We start from the raw sequence: 15,349 nt of genomic DNA, 5'->3' as shown, positions 1-15,349 counted from the left end.
CTACCACGACCATTTTGAGACAGGGAGGTAGGCAGTCTCAATCTACAGCCATAGATTAGGAAATATCGATTGATAAATAAACAAGAGTGCGGCAGGAAAACGGCTTCAATCAACTCACCGACGTCTGGTTCGGAATGAGGAGGCAGCAACCCTTGTTCCTTGTTGCCTGCTCGACACACAGAGAAAGAGAGAGAGAGAAACGAACTCGGGTTTAAACTCATGTCGACAAGGTTTCGGACAAGATCTTGCAGGCTTTGTAGACGGTTACAGGGTGAAAGTGGCACGAGTGGGGAGCGATGGGTCAGTCGATGACAAGGAGACGAAGCGAACCGACGGTAGGACGGATATAAAAAAAGGAGGAGAGAGAATGGGTGGTGAGGCTGATGAAGAATCCACCATGTGCAGACAGAAAGAGAGAGAGAGGGAGAGAGAGAGAGGGAGATGAGTCGGAGAAAACGAGAGGCTACTCCCAGGAGTTTAGGTGAAGTGAAAAGTTCAGAATAACAATAAAAAGATGGCAGGTCTGAAAAAAGGAGACAGAATAGAGAGTTGGAAGAGAGGATGAGAGTGAGCCCTACCACCGCTTGCAGCCAGGGCCACAGCACCAGTGAAGCATACCAGTCTGTTGGCTCACTGAGAGAGAGAGGAGAGGAGGAACACACGCTCACTCACTTTGTTTCGCTGCTGTTAACTTGGTTGTATGTCCCTATTTCATATCCAGTTCAGGTTAGAAGAAAATGTATAGTTTGTTGTCATATATGTCACAAGAGCAAAAAAAATCTCCGAAATAATTAAAAGACAAAATGCATCAATGGATGTTACTGCTGTTCTGCTTCCCTCGCTAACATTGATAAAAAAAAATATTTCACCCCCCCCTCTCTCTCTCTCTCTCACTCTGTCTCTCTCCCTCTCTCTCTCAGTGCAGAACAGAAACACATGCAAAATTGGAAGAAAGGAGAAAGGAAAAAATAAAACTGAATCCCAGGTCCCCCGCTCTCGTCTTCATGCATCTGTGTTGAAAGGCAGGAGATGAAAAAATGCTTTTCCAAATAAATTTTGAAATATCATCCATTAATTTGCCTGTACAGCTGTAATAATTTAAAGCAAGAGGCCCACTTCTCTGCTGTATCAGCCAGAGAGACAGATAGAGACAGAGAGAGAGGAGGAGGAGGCGGAGGGAGAGGAGGAGGAGGAGGAGGAGGAGGAATGAGAAAGTCGGCCGCCTCTTGCTTTTCCACCTTTTCAGTGTTTTAGTTAAGTCCGTTTCCCGTCAACAAATCCTCAGTTTTCCTTGATTTTCTTCTTGCATGTATCCTCTCTGTCTCATACGTTCTCTCTCACTTTCCCTCCCTCCCTCTCCGTCTCTCGTTTTCTCTCTTTCTCTCTCTCTTTCTCTCTCTCGCTCTCTCTCACTCACTGCCTCACTACCTCACACATGCCCGACATCATTAACACTATCCTTCAAAAAGAGAATGAGAGGGGAGAGAGAGAGAGCAGAAAGAGAGCAAGAGAGAGGGGCGAGAGAGAGCAGGCCATAGAAACATAGCTACATGATGTGCTTGGCTTATAGAGGCTACATTTAATCTCTACTGGCTCCCCCAGGCTTTGATACGGAGAGTGGAAAGAGAGGGGGAGAGATGATGGGGGAGGGACAAATATAGCTGAGGGGGAGGCTGGCGACGTACAACACAATGTAGACTCAATTCAACGACGGGGAGAGAAAAAAAATCCCCTAGACCACACTGCCCTCTTCCTTTCTCTCTGCTCAGTCTCTCTCTCCATCTTTCCCTCTCTGGGTGCGTCTGCTCCGGCTAACTAATCTCCAATCCTCTTTGACTGCTGTCTCCCAGACTGTGCATTGTATTGGCTTCTCCTGTTTGGACTGTAGCAGTGCAATGAAGGCTCAGTGCCGACGGTTCTCTCTCTCTCTCACTTAAAAAAAGCCTGATGCTACCACTTTCTAATTTTCCCTCCCGTTTAGAGAGCGCCCGTGCCCCCCCCCCCAGCCCTTCTCCACCGCAGCTATCCTCATTTATCACCATCCTTTCGTCCAGTCCAGATACAGACAGTATTCACTGAGGCGCTAATATTAGACTGGCTTTGACAGGCGCCGAGAACCCACAGCAAACAGACAAAGACTTGTCCATACACACACACACACACACACACACACACACACACACACACACACACACACACACACACACACACACACACACACACACACACACACACACACACACACACACACACACACACTAACAGACATACATACTGTGTCTGTACGCAGCATGGCTGGATTAAGTCACGCAAAAAGGAATAAAACAAGCAACAAGACAAACAAAAAATGCTATTGCACCTGGGAGGATGATGATTGATTGGAGATGATGCAGTGCTCTAATTTAGTCTGCTGGTGGTACATGTAGAAATGATGCAGGGCGTACTGTACAGCACAGACCCAGCAATCAATGTTGTTCAGCACAGACCCAGACCTGAAAAAGAAACCAGCCTACGTCATACAATACGCCAAAGTGTACAACACAAACACAATCAAACGTAGCACACCACGGTAACACAATATTGTGTAGGTAGGTGTCTGAAACAGAGTAGGCTACATGTGGTGAGTGCGATTGACATGTGTCCCTCAGGCTGACAAGAGCAGGAGGACAGTATCCTGTCAAAGCAGTAGAGGGAAGTTCAATTTGTTGTGGATGTTTTTATTCATAAATGCTTTACAAAGATGCATTCTGTACAGAGGCAGTCACAGTTAAACACTAACAGATGTGTACAGCAACATACTGTAAGTCAGGTTTATAGATGGTGGTTAATGTGAATGTCGGATGATGGAAACTGTACTTCTGTGTTCATATTTCTATGGGGAAGGAGGTAAGAAAAAGATGATGCTGATTCAGTAGGGTGGACATTCACTATTGAAAAATCTACAGTGAAGTTTGATATTGATAAAAGCACTGCTATAAACACAATTTAAAATATTACAAAGACAACTAAGCACATCCCTATCAAATCTTACAAATAAATAAATATGGTTGGCATGAACACATAGGTATTTTCAGGGATTTTTTAAGTCTGTTACTGAACATGAATTCAAGTTCTAATTCACAATCCATGATTCAGGTATAAGTAAGAGATCTTTCTAGATATTTTGGTCTACTGTAGCTTCTACAATTACAACGTAGTAGCTTGCCTTGACAACACTTTACACTTTAACAAGTCCTCAACATAGCTACAATGGAATTGAACCATTGTACATGCCTTAAATCATAATGTGTTTGAGCACAGAGAACGGTGAACCAATGTGTTGAAAAGACGATTCATTATCAAAAGAGAAAAAAATGATTGAGTGCACAGACGCGCCTTGGAGTGGAGGTCCTGGGCTGAAACACTTGTTTGTCTGTCACATCTCTTTTCCTTTGGCTATGATTAGCAGCAAAGAGAGCTGCGCCGAGCGGCTCACCCGACAGTGCTCTGGACCCTCTCACACACACTGATCTGGTTTGGATTAGTGCATCACGGCTGAGATTACACAGCACACAGGCCCTGACAGCCACCCCCAAAACACACGCACACGCACAGGCACACACACACACACAGGCACGCACACACAGTCACACACACGCTGGTGCACATGCTGGTATGTATGTACGAACATGCTCACGTGTGTGCGAGCGCGCGCGCACACACACACACACACACGCACACACGTACACTATACTGCGCATTTAGAATATATCTGAACCTTGAGATGCAGTCTCATTGTTCTTTTCATTTGCCCAGGTAGTCACTGCCTAAACCTCAGTCTCCAACTGTCTGACAGCACAGTGGTTTGACCAACAGGGGGCAGCCTTTTGCTCTATTACAACAACCAATAACTGGATACTCCAAATCCAGGATTGGGAGACAGGGAGGGAGATGGCTTGCAGGCTTCAACAGATTATATATACAGTACAGGGACTTTGTTATATCTTTCAAAGGAATAGTAAATCCTATAGTGCAGCTTCTCTCACACATTCTTAGAAGGCGATAGCCTACACGGCAGGTTTCTTACAGACCTATAGATTCTCACATACAGTAATCTCCAAAAGGATAGTAAGGAGTGGAAATATGAAATCATTCAATGAATATATTATATATATTATCTAAAATCTTAAAGGTAGATGTCACATTTGTCTCTATCAATTTTCTTTGGAATTGCATGTTTTGTTTTGCATTAATAGGTTTGGTAAATATGGCAAAGTACTTTATTTATGGAGTAAAAGGTCTATCATAACTCTCCCACCGGAGTACATTAGCAGTAGAGTAAGCCTGGTCTCAACAAAGCTGTGTATGCTTGGCTTTCAATCACAACTGAATTGTAAACGGAATATTTATTATAAACAGGGTGGTTCAAGCCCTGAATGCTGATTGGTTGACAGCCGTGGTATACCACGGGTATGACAAAACATTTATTTTTACTGATCTAATTCTGTTGGTAACCAGTTTATAATAGCAATAAAGCCCCTTAGCTGTCATAAGAACAGCCCTTAGCTGTGCTATATTGGCCATATACCACACCCCCTCAGGCATTATTGCTTAAATATAGTGTGAGTACAGTGAAAGACTGTTAAAGTAAATGGAAATGTTGAAAAAATAACGTGGACTGAAATACGTTGTTGCAAAATGTTTTAATTGAGTGCCCTATATTGAAAAAAACCCAGGAATGCAAAATAGTTACGGGTTTATGCATAGATTTTTGATGAGCGGCTCACATACACACGTCTACTGTAAATTACTAGTAGTATCAGCAACCTTCTCTTAAGGATCGAACCGTTTTTTCCCCCAATTTTCGCCTAAAATGGCATACACAAATCTAACTGCCAGTAGCTCAGGACCTGAAGCAAGGATATGCATATTCTTGATACCATTTGAAAGGAAACACTTTGAAGTTTGTGGAAATGTAAAATTAATGTAGGAGAATATAACACATTAGATCTGGTAAAAAATAATACAAACAAAAAAACTTGTTTTTTTTTCTTCCTCCCATCATCTTTGAAATGCAAGAGAAAGGGCATTATATGACTTAGGACTCTAGGCACAATTTAGATTTCGGCCGCTAGATGGCAGCAGTGTACGTGCAACGTTTTAGACTGATCCAATGAACCATTGCATTACTGTTCAAAATGTTGTATCAAGTCTGCCCAAATGTGCCTAATTGGTTTATTGATAACAATTTGGTGACAAATTGTTAGCAATTTCTGCTTATTGTTTAGTCAGGTGTATTGGAGCATTTCTGTTAACTGTGTTGCTCATCTATGTTACCTCTCAGAGAGATGACATGTATGAAAATAAGCGGAAGAGGAGATTGTAGCACATCTAAATGCACTGTCACTTTCAAATAAAATGGATTCGAATCTCAACTGGACTTCTACTCTACTAGTCAGTCATTTCAACTGTGGTCCTTTATTAAACAGATCGGATCTCTAAGCCCTGAGACCAGACACATTATAGCAATATTCAAGACTCAAAATAAATTCATAACAATTGGAAGCAAAATGATATGATGAATTATCAAGAATATTCAATTTCTTGACCATCCATTCCTGGTGGCTATATCAAGTAGTCTTAGACAGACCTAATGAAGTCATTGTGATTCAACTAAAATACGTTGGCAAGGCTTTACATGAAGGTATCCTATTTAGCAGGGTTTTATAAAGGGTTTTTAAGTAGTTTATAGACTGTTCAGTTTGCCAGAGTGCTTCGGCTAGCACATCGCTGCATGTATCTGCTATACCACTAATCACGATTATACAATTTCAACCAAGTTATAACTGTTATAATCTTTAAAGGATTCCTTCACCATCAATAAATATGAATAAACTACAAAACATTTATAAACTCTTCATAAATAAAGTGGGACCAATACTAGGACACTTTTTTAAGAAAACCTAGGTTAACAAGTGGAAACTTAAAAACTTGTTGAGTTGAGCACTTCTCTCTCTCTCTGTCTCTCTCTGTCTCTCTCTGTCTCTCTCTGTCTCTCTCTCTCTCTCTCTCTCTCTCTCTCTCTCAACCCAACCTCTCAGTTCGAGGTTTGGCGTGGTGGAGATGCTGAGTCATCATGCCTGTCAAGTTGTTGCCTTTTTGCAGTAGGCTGCCCCATGTGCAGGAGTTGTGCATACCACAGGGAAAGCTAGGAGGTTGTACAGCTATCTCCCGGGGTGTAATTCTCAACTATACAACCTACTACCTCAGCCTGGGAGCAAGCAGTACCGCAGTCCTGGAGTCACTGGGTAGCAAGGGACAGCGATGACAATGAGTTGCAAATTGTGGTCGCAATGGCTCAGTGGGTTAGAGCATGGTGCTGCTGGCAATGCCAGAGTTGTTGGTTCGATTCCTGCACGGCTTACAATAACGTGTACTAAATGTAGCCTACTGGGTGAACTTTAAGCTGCTCTGGATACTGTAAGCGTCTGAATACGAATCTTCTAAATTGCCAATCTTTAAATAGAGGAGAGACATTCCACCAATGTACTGCACCACCATTCCTAATATTTTAGTGCCTGGACCTGTCTCATTACAAAGACATAGAGAAGAATGCCGTCTTATTGGTTCACACTAATACTCATGGTTTCAAGAGTGCAACAGTTTGGGTGAAGGTCAGCTGTACGGGCCACACAGACAGAGACCTATAGAATCAAGCTTGTGAGGTCAGTTAGCACAAGTTCGGATCTACGGGTTTGTGGCTGTGGGCAGGTTTCTTCCATCCATACGTTGGGTCAATCTACACTAAGGAGTCAAGAGTATACAATACCTAATAACATGATGAAACCACTTGTTATCAAAATAATATTCTCACAGATAAGCTTGATATGGTGACTAATCGGATCCACAAGGAGGAAATACCTTGGGGCAATAATAATAATAACATAACTTAGCAGGCTTATCTACACCTTTATCAATGGCAAAAGGTAATATGCAAATTGTTTTATCATCCAGTATTTTAATTTATTTTAATTTTTAAATATGACAGAATTTATGAACCATTTATTAACTACTATTTAACATATAATCTTGCAACAGTGTCATGGAAATTACAATAAATTATATTTGTAATTGTTATGAATGAGGTTACTATAGTGACTTCAGTGAATATAGTCTCCTCTTATATTAGGACAATATTATGAAATAGAATATCAGTGTTTCCAATGACAAGTTTATTATGTAGAAGATATGTGTTAGGATACAGTAAGGCTGCCACATCACCTGGAAAAATAATTACTTAGAAAAGTCTAATCACACAAAATTCTATTTGATCCGAAGTTACAGTCAATTCTAAGTAAACAATTATAGTTCTCAATATCTCTTTGTCAATGATTACTTCTTAACACATTTGCTTAAACTGAGGTTTTCATACTAGGTACATGGATAGTCAAAATACATTGCAATTCTAAAGAAATTACCCACTTATTGCTCAAGTGTCACTCTGGGCTTACACATTGAGTGCTGAACTGAAAATGGAGTAAATCATAATAAAAACTTGAGAGGATGTGTGATATTTGAATGGAGTTTCACCTCAAAAAAATATATGTACAGGAATTTCAAAAGCACCCTTTTCTGCTATGAATAGATTCTCAAAGCACTCCAAACCACTAATTCAGAAATAGATACTTTACGCAAATTTTCGTTCTAACCCAATCCGCTAAAACATAATTCAGTCTTCTTCTTCAATTGCAAGCACGCAGCTCAGTGTTATCACTAAGGCTGATTCCAGATAGCACTAAGGCTGATTCCAGATAGCATAAAGGCTGATTCCAGATAGCATTAAGGCTGATTCCAGATAGCACTAAGGCTGATTCCAGATAGCATTAAGGCTGATTCCAGATAGCACTAAGGCTTACAATCAGTGCTTCTAACTATGTTGTATCGCCTATTTGGAAAAGTCCAACTCCTCAAAAATCCAACCCTCCTTTGCTGTAAAGACCATTACTAGTTCATATTTCTAGCCATAGATTCTAATTGTCTGTTTTCATACAACAGTAAAACCTAAAGAAAATGTTTGAGAAAACGTTTGATCAATCAGACTAATTGATCAAACAAGTACTTGGGCATAGATGTACTCTCAAAAAGCCTCTTGTTCAGTACAGTATCTTCCCAGAAAATCATGTCTAACCTAGCAATCAAAGTAACTCAATTCAATTGCATTGATAGCAATAAAACATGTAACACATCTCTCGTGAGGATTTACTACAAATACATTGCTTCTTTGGGAACTGATCAAATTGGACACTCCCAACCTAATATAAGCCATAAACTATGCAGATTTGAGTGGTCCCCATCCTACATGGACAGAGAATGAATTTAGTAAATCAACTAATTTGTTAATCATTGTACCTTTTGGAAAGTTTATCTTGACAAGTGATTGTGAACAAGGTGTCTTTGATGATTGTGTTTCATAATTGCGCATGATTGTGTTTCATAATCATTTCCATCATTTGGGGATAATTAACATTGCCTTTCTCAAATGTATTGTTGCTAACTAAACTAAGTGGAGGATGACAAAATAGTATTGCTGCAATCGAAAAACTCCTTTAAAGAGGTACTGCTGTTTGTGTATTAATTACATTATATTTCAAAGAGGGCTAACTGCAGTCATCTCCAATATCCATATTTATGATATTTCATTACTTGTTCTTTAGACTTTGAGTCCCACAAACCAATCTGCTGTTTATTTTACCGGCCTCCTCACAGTAGTGAGAGCACATCCCCAGGAAACAGTTGTTCATTAAATCACACGAACACTACAAAGCTTAAGACTAAAATGCCTCACCCCAGCTGTATCAGTGTGTTGACCCATTTTTCTACCACCTACACAAATCACATTGAAGAAATATATTGGAATCGTTGCTTGTATATAGTTAACAAACCAAAACAGAAATTCTTCAAGGTGCAACTTGAATTGAATAGACTTCAATGGATCGAAATGGAATTGCATGCTTCACGTCATGCATTGGTTTTCTACCGTTCTGAAATTGTTAAGATAATCCATCCACCTCTTCATAGATAAAAATACCATATGAGAAACATTTTATTGATCAAAATGAGGATGTACGACAGATATTTTAGCAGATAATTCTATGTGTTACTGTGAAGTGACAAGTGGCCTAAAAGAATAAGTCAATTTGAACTTTCAGAGCCCAAAGTTGGTTTCCTTCTTGTTTCCCTCCACTTGAGTTGAAATCAACAGATTTGACTTTGAAGCTGCTGCCAAGTTCTTCAAACTGTGTTAGTGGAGCTGTGCCAAGAAGTTAAAAGACACCTTGAGAATAGTGGGACAAAGGGGGCAGCGGGGGCCAACCACACCCTAGAAGCCCTAGCATCAGACCCAGTGGAGCAGAGCCCCTCGCCCCTGCATGGGGGTGGAGAGGTTAAATGCACCAGGGTGCTACCGTGAACACACTCTCAGAGAGACAGAACAGAGCACAGAGCACAGACCCTGGGATCGCTACAGCCACCACCACCATCGCTCGACAGCAAGCAAACACAACAACACTAAGACAATCTGAAACGCAGGGAGATTCAAAGAGAGGTAGGTACGCGACACGTCATCGAAATGCCTAGAAATGCAAACAAAACGTACATCCAGGAACAGGTAGGCCCTAACGCTACACTGAAAAGTGGAAACACCACAAAAAGAGAAATTTATAGCTACGGTTGAAACAGTGAGGTTGGAGAAACTATATGAGAGAGAGAGGGAGAGAGAAAGCTGGAAGACGAGGAAGAAGCACCAGCGAGCTTGAAAGCATGTTAATAATGACTTACCGATTGTCTTTTTATTGTTTCCAAATGTTTTCTCTCTCTACTCAGGGCGCCTACAGCACTTGGCAGAAGGTCCACTGTGACCCACAAGGAAACAAAACACAAACATGCAACTAACGAACCCATCAAAAAGGCAATAGAAAAGAGAGAAAGAGTGAGACAAAGAAAAATAGGCAGAGAGAGAGAGGAAGGAAGAGGAAGGAAAGCTGGCTGAGAGAACTAAAAGACAAAAAACGAAATAACAAAGATAGATTTCCCTGTTTATAAGAGTTCGATTTTCATCATGATAATGAAACGATAAATAAGAAAGAACAAATATTTTCAGCCAGTAAAACCTCTGTGTTCTACTAACCGGGTGCCTGCTTAACGGCCAAATGACAGGCAACATCTGTTTGTAAGAAAGCCAAGATCGAGTCTTAAAAAAATGGTCTTGATTCTCTCTTTCACTCTCTCTCTCTCTCTCTCTCTATCTCTCTCTCTCTCTCTCTATTGCTCTCTTTCACTGCCTCACTCTGTTGAATAAAAGCGAAAGAAAGAAGAGACTGTGGAAATTCGTCGAAAGGGAAAATGGAGTTGTGCCCCAGCCCCTTCTCCTCTTTAACCTCGCCCCTTCCTTCCGTTAACGCTTCTCTTTCCCAGCTGGAGAGAGAGAGCCCAGGTACACCTTCCGTTAACGCTTCTCTTTCCCAGCTGGAGAGAGAGAGCCCAGGTACACCTTCCGTTAACGCTTCTCTTTCCCAGCTGGAGAGAGAGAGCCCAGGTACACCTTCCGTTAACGCTTCTCTTTCCCAGCTGGAGAGAGAGAGCCCAGGTACACCTTCCGTTAACGCTTCTCTTTCCCAGCTGGAGAGAGAGAGCCCAGGTACACCACAGTCCTCCCCCCAACACACACACCTCTGCCGTTCCCCCACACCTCCCAACAAATACACACACAAGCATAGACATGCACACAACCACATGGGCACAGACACATGCGCACACACACACACACACACACACACACACACACACACACACACACACACACACACACACACACACACACACACACACACACACACACACACACACACACACACACACACACACACACACACACACACACACACACACACACACTTCTGGAAGACTTCCCTGCACCAAAAATAAATACCCAATCTGCAGTTTGCTTTGGCCCCAGACTGATAGAAAAGAAGAAGTCATTTTGGCAGCTTGGTATTCATTACTGTAGCAGATCCCTTCACATAGATGCAAACCGTTCCCCCCACAGTTTGGAAGTAGCTTCAGATACAATATCACTCCTACTGCTAACCCATGTGTCCACCTGCTATTCTGAACTAAACTAAACACACACTGCTGATATCTATTGACATGTGTGTGTGTGTATTTCAATGAAAAAGGAATCCATTTTTTCCATCTGAGCTCCCATACAGTATGGTTCAGGTTATAGTGCCTGTGTCACCCTGTCACTGTGCTGTACAGTATATCACTGGATTACATCCATGTTGTAGCACATCTAACAATCTGAGGTGAATAAATATAGCATTGAGCAATGCACACGCATATAAATCACGAGCGACAAACCCAAAATAAGCCGTCAAGAAAAACAATGATGGCATAAAGTATTAGTTGCCCTGCACTGTTATCGAGTGTGGGCTATCACCATCAGTGTTCAGACAGCACGCACACACACACACACACACACACACACACACACACACACACACACACACACACACACACACACACACACACACACACACACACACACACACACACACACACAGAGAAATGCTTATTAACTTGTTATTAGCATGTATGAGTCTTTAACGTGTGTTATATCAAGGCATATAATGTCTTTCTATGTATCAATGTATTTCTACAATGGCTGGTAATAAGACACTATAAGGAGGTTATGAATGCTTAGGACAAGTCTTATAATGCATCACGACCATTACGACCAAATCATAATGCATATAGGCGTTAAGTAAAGTGTTCCCGACTTCTCTGAATGCTAGCCTCCGTTTCCCCTTCAATAACCTGACGCTGACACGCTGATATGGGCATAACCCCGGGCTGCCAGACAGACAGCCAGACAGACAGACAGACAGCCGGCACAGTGTTTACTTGAGGGTATTCACACACAGCCAGCAAATGGAGCACAACAACCAAAGAGGTCCTATTAAATGACTCATTCCTAATTCTATGATAACAACAGAACACAATGAAGAATACCCATTAGAAATAAACGTGAACCAGCAACCAGCATTCACAGTGTTCTGCATGCTCAATTGTAACAAAGGGTGGAGGGGAAATGGTGTTACATGTGCATTACAATAAATAAGCGATGAGTGCATGCAGCCAATGAGTGATTGTCTTTATGTTCAATTACAGTAAGAAGACACTGTGTCCCACCCCTTCCAAATTTCCACCCTCTCCCTCTTCTGCCCCTCTCGCTCTCTCTGATATTCCACTCACGCACTACTGCGGCAGCCCTCCACCAATGCCTTGAATTAATCCACACAGCAGCGCCAAAAGTTTTCCAAGCCACAATCGCTCACCCCAGGGATGTCAATTAGCATGAGTTGGCATTGATTAGTATAGTCTAAAATTCTCCTCATGAGTTTATGATTGTTATCTGGGATCGTCATCAACGTCTGAGGAATGTGTCTGTCTGGAATGGAGACAGGACACCACTAAGAGGATCATCGGACCCCAGCCAAGCTGGAGAGGGCCATATGAGCCAATGTATGGAAGGATGCAGAGGGATGAAGTGTGCTCTTGTTCTCCAGTGACTGTGAGATCTGTTCTATCGCCACTGCCTGGCTGTCTGTCTGTCCAGCCCTGTGGCACATAGACCAGAAGAGCCAGAGGCAGACGCACACCCAAACCCACAAATTCAAAACCAGGATCCTAACCTCTCTTCCCGCTCCTGCCTTTTCTACAGGGAGTCAGTCAGTCAGCTTTCCCTCTCTGCTCCCTCCCTCCCTCCCTCAATCTGTGTCTCTTTACCTCTCCCACTTTTCTTCCCCATCTCTCTCTCTCTCTCTCGCTCTCTCTCTCTCTCACTCTCGCTCTCTCTCTCTCTGTGTGTCCCTAGATGACCTGGCCCAAATGAGTGTCAGTGCCCAGTGGGAGAGGGCACAGCTGGTGTTGCGGGCGACTGCCACCGCCGACAGTCTGTCCTTTCACAGCCCTCCCTCTCTACTCAGCAAGCCCGTCATTAGCTGTAGTTGCTAGTCAGGAGAGAGAGAAAAAAACAGTCACTGGCAACAAATGTTGTCGGCCATATTAGCTAGCTGCTTGGACCTATATCTAGGAGGAGGATGAGGAGGAAGAGGAGGAGGAGGTGGAAGGGAGGAGGAGGAGACAGAGCATCAATGAGAGTAATTGAAAGTATCAGTTTTGTCCAATCACAGAAGTGGTGCTTGATAACACCAGGGAGTGTTATGGCCCAATATGGATTGACAGGTACAGTAGCAGTTGGCAACTGTAATGAGCTTTAGGTGTGTGTGTGTGTGTGTGTGTGTGTGTGTGTGTGTGTGTGTGTGTGTGTGTGTGTGTGTGTGTGTGTGTGTGTGTGTGTGTGTGTGTGTGTGTGAACAGAAACACAACAAAAATATATCCTGCCAATACAGTGGCCAACAGACTGTTAAATTGCCATCACTAGGCAGCTTCCATACGGTTACTTAACCCTGCACCTTAGAGGTTGCTGCCCCATATACATAGACTTGGAACACTAGTCACTTTAATCATGTTTACATACTGCTTTAGTCATCTCATAAGTATATACAGTGTTTATTCTACTGTATTTTAGTCTATGCCACTCGGACATTGCTCATCCTAATATTTATATATTCTTTCATTCCATTCCTTTATTTTGAGGTTTGTGTGCATTATGTGTATTGTTGTGAACTGTTAGATATTACTGCACTGTTGGAGCTAGAAACACAAGCATTTCGCTACACCTGCAATAACATCTGCTACACACGTGTATGCTACAAATACAATTTGATTTGATTTGAATCTGCACATGAGTCAAGGGCCAAAATAAGTATTCGAAGACGGTGAAGCGGATAGCAAATTCCATTTATACATGGCAGTCATCAGCAGCTGTCACAAATAGTGTCGACCATATAATGTATTAGCAACAGTTATTTGGAAAATTGGAAAAGAGGTATTAATTGTCACACCCGAAACTGTCAATACCAAAACAAAGTTGTATTTTGTTGTGGTAGTGACACTGTTGTGACACAAACTGCTCTCCCACATATTGCATAGCAGCCCTGATTGACACGTCAACATGATGAAGCGATGTGCGTATTTACATTGAAATCAAACAGACTAATTCCATTCCATTTGAAGAGAAAGCAGCGATGCTTTTGGCAAGAGAGAAGGAACAGGGGAAAGAAATCAATACCGGCAGACAAGGTAGGTTCCTTTCTTTTCTTTCTGAACATCAGATTAGGTTTAAAACTACAAATTCAGTATGCCCAAAAGCAATTCAAGGGCAAACAGTTCAAGCCGTTGGGATAACAGCATCAGAACACACACAGATTCTTACTGTAGTCTTTTCATTTCTCTTTAACTCATTCTTCATCTCTTCTCCATAACAACCCTCTCAACCCATAACAGGCTTTATTTTCACTATACACAGACCTTTTCCCACTATCTCAGTCCTCCTTTCTTTTTCTCTCTGTCTTTCTTCATCTCTTTACCTCTCTCTCTGCCTTTCTTCATCCCTTTACCTCTCTCTCTGCCTTTCTTCATCCCTTTACCCCTCTCTCTGCCTTTCTTCATCCCTTTACCCCTCTTTCTGCCTTTCTTCATCCCTTTACCTCTCTCTCTGCCTTTCTCTCTCTCTCTCTCTCTCTCTCTCTCTCTCTCTCTCTCTCTCTCTCTCTCTCATTTACAAATCCTCCTGTGAAGGACAGCCCAAGTGAGCTCCATGGCAACCTGGCGCGTCGCCATCTCATTACACTGCCAATTGATTCTGGTCCTCCACCACACTGCTGTCCCCTGCCAGCCCACTTCCCATCATGCACCTGACAGCCACTGCAAAGTAAATGGTAAGAGATATGTTAGATGGTGTGTGATGGGTACTGGGTGTACACAAAGCAAAAATCTGTAATGGTTTATTTAAAGCCAGCAAGTTAAAAGGCATTATGATAGTTATAATGCATCATAAGCACTCCCTTATAATAGCTTACAAGGAAATATGATCCTGACTTAATAACAGCTATTAGTGGATGTTAAAAAATCCAGTATTTTAATGCCATGGAAAGATATGATATGCTACATTCCCATTATTTTACATTACATAATGGAATTCTTGCATCTGTCCATGAGAATAACTTGCTGCTTGGTACAAAAAGTAAATTTTTCATGTAAATGCCCTCATTATGAGCCCATACCCTGTCAAGTGTTTCTCTTTCATCCTTCCAAAAACCTTTCTAACCAAGCACGGAAATACATACTTGTCTATAGCCATGCCAGAAATCCCTCTTCGAGGTCTGAATAGCAAAAATAGTTTGCA

General features: G+C 42.0%; 3 long non-coding RNA genes across 4 annotated transcripts in view; 1 reads left to right on the top strand and 2 right to left on the bottom strand.

Annotated features, from left to right (window-relative positions):
• The first annotated feature begins 206 nt into the window (after positions 1–206).
• LOC115206201 (uncharacterized) lies at positions 207–1,075 on the top strand. Its single transcript, XR_003880761.1, has 2 exons — positions 207–335; positions 926–1,075. It is a non-coding gene; the product is annotated as an uncharacterized LOC115206201 (long non-coding RNA).
• Positions 1,076–2,701: 1,626 nt separating this feature from the next.
• LOC115206197 (uncharacterized) overlaps positions 2,702–15,349 on the bottom strand; it is an 80,543-nt gene continuing 67,895 nt past the window's right edge. The window contains exon 4 of the long non-coding RNA XR_003880756.1: positions 2,702–2,872. This is a non-coding gene — a long non-coding RNA (uncharacterized LOC115206197). The remainder of the gene's footprint in view (positions 2,873–15,349) is intronic.
• LOC115206198 (uncharacterized) lies at positions 6,034–10,710 on the bottom strand. Of its 2 annotated transcripts, XR_003880758.1 has the most exons (3): positions 10,682–10,710; positions 10,166–10,630; positions 6,034–9,890 (listed from the first exon to the last, which is right to left on the bottom strand). It is a non-coding gene; the product is annotated as an uncharacterized LOC115206198 (long non-coding RNA). The 2 variants fall into 2 exon arrangements; XR_003880757.1 differs by having other exon boundaries at positions 10,166–10,704.

The sequence above is a fragment of the Salmo trutta genome, chromosome 13 (genome assembly GCF_901001165.1).
Source record: "Salmo trutta chromosome 13, fSalTru1.1, whole genome shotgun sequence".
In the NCBI taxonomy this organism is placed as follows: Eukaryota; Metazoa; Chordata; class Actinopteri; order Salmoniformes; family Salmonidae; genus Salmo; species Salmo trutta.
This window is presented reverse-complemented; position numbering and strand designations above follow the sequence as displayed.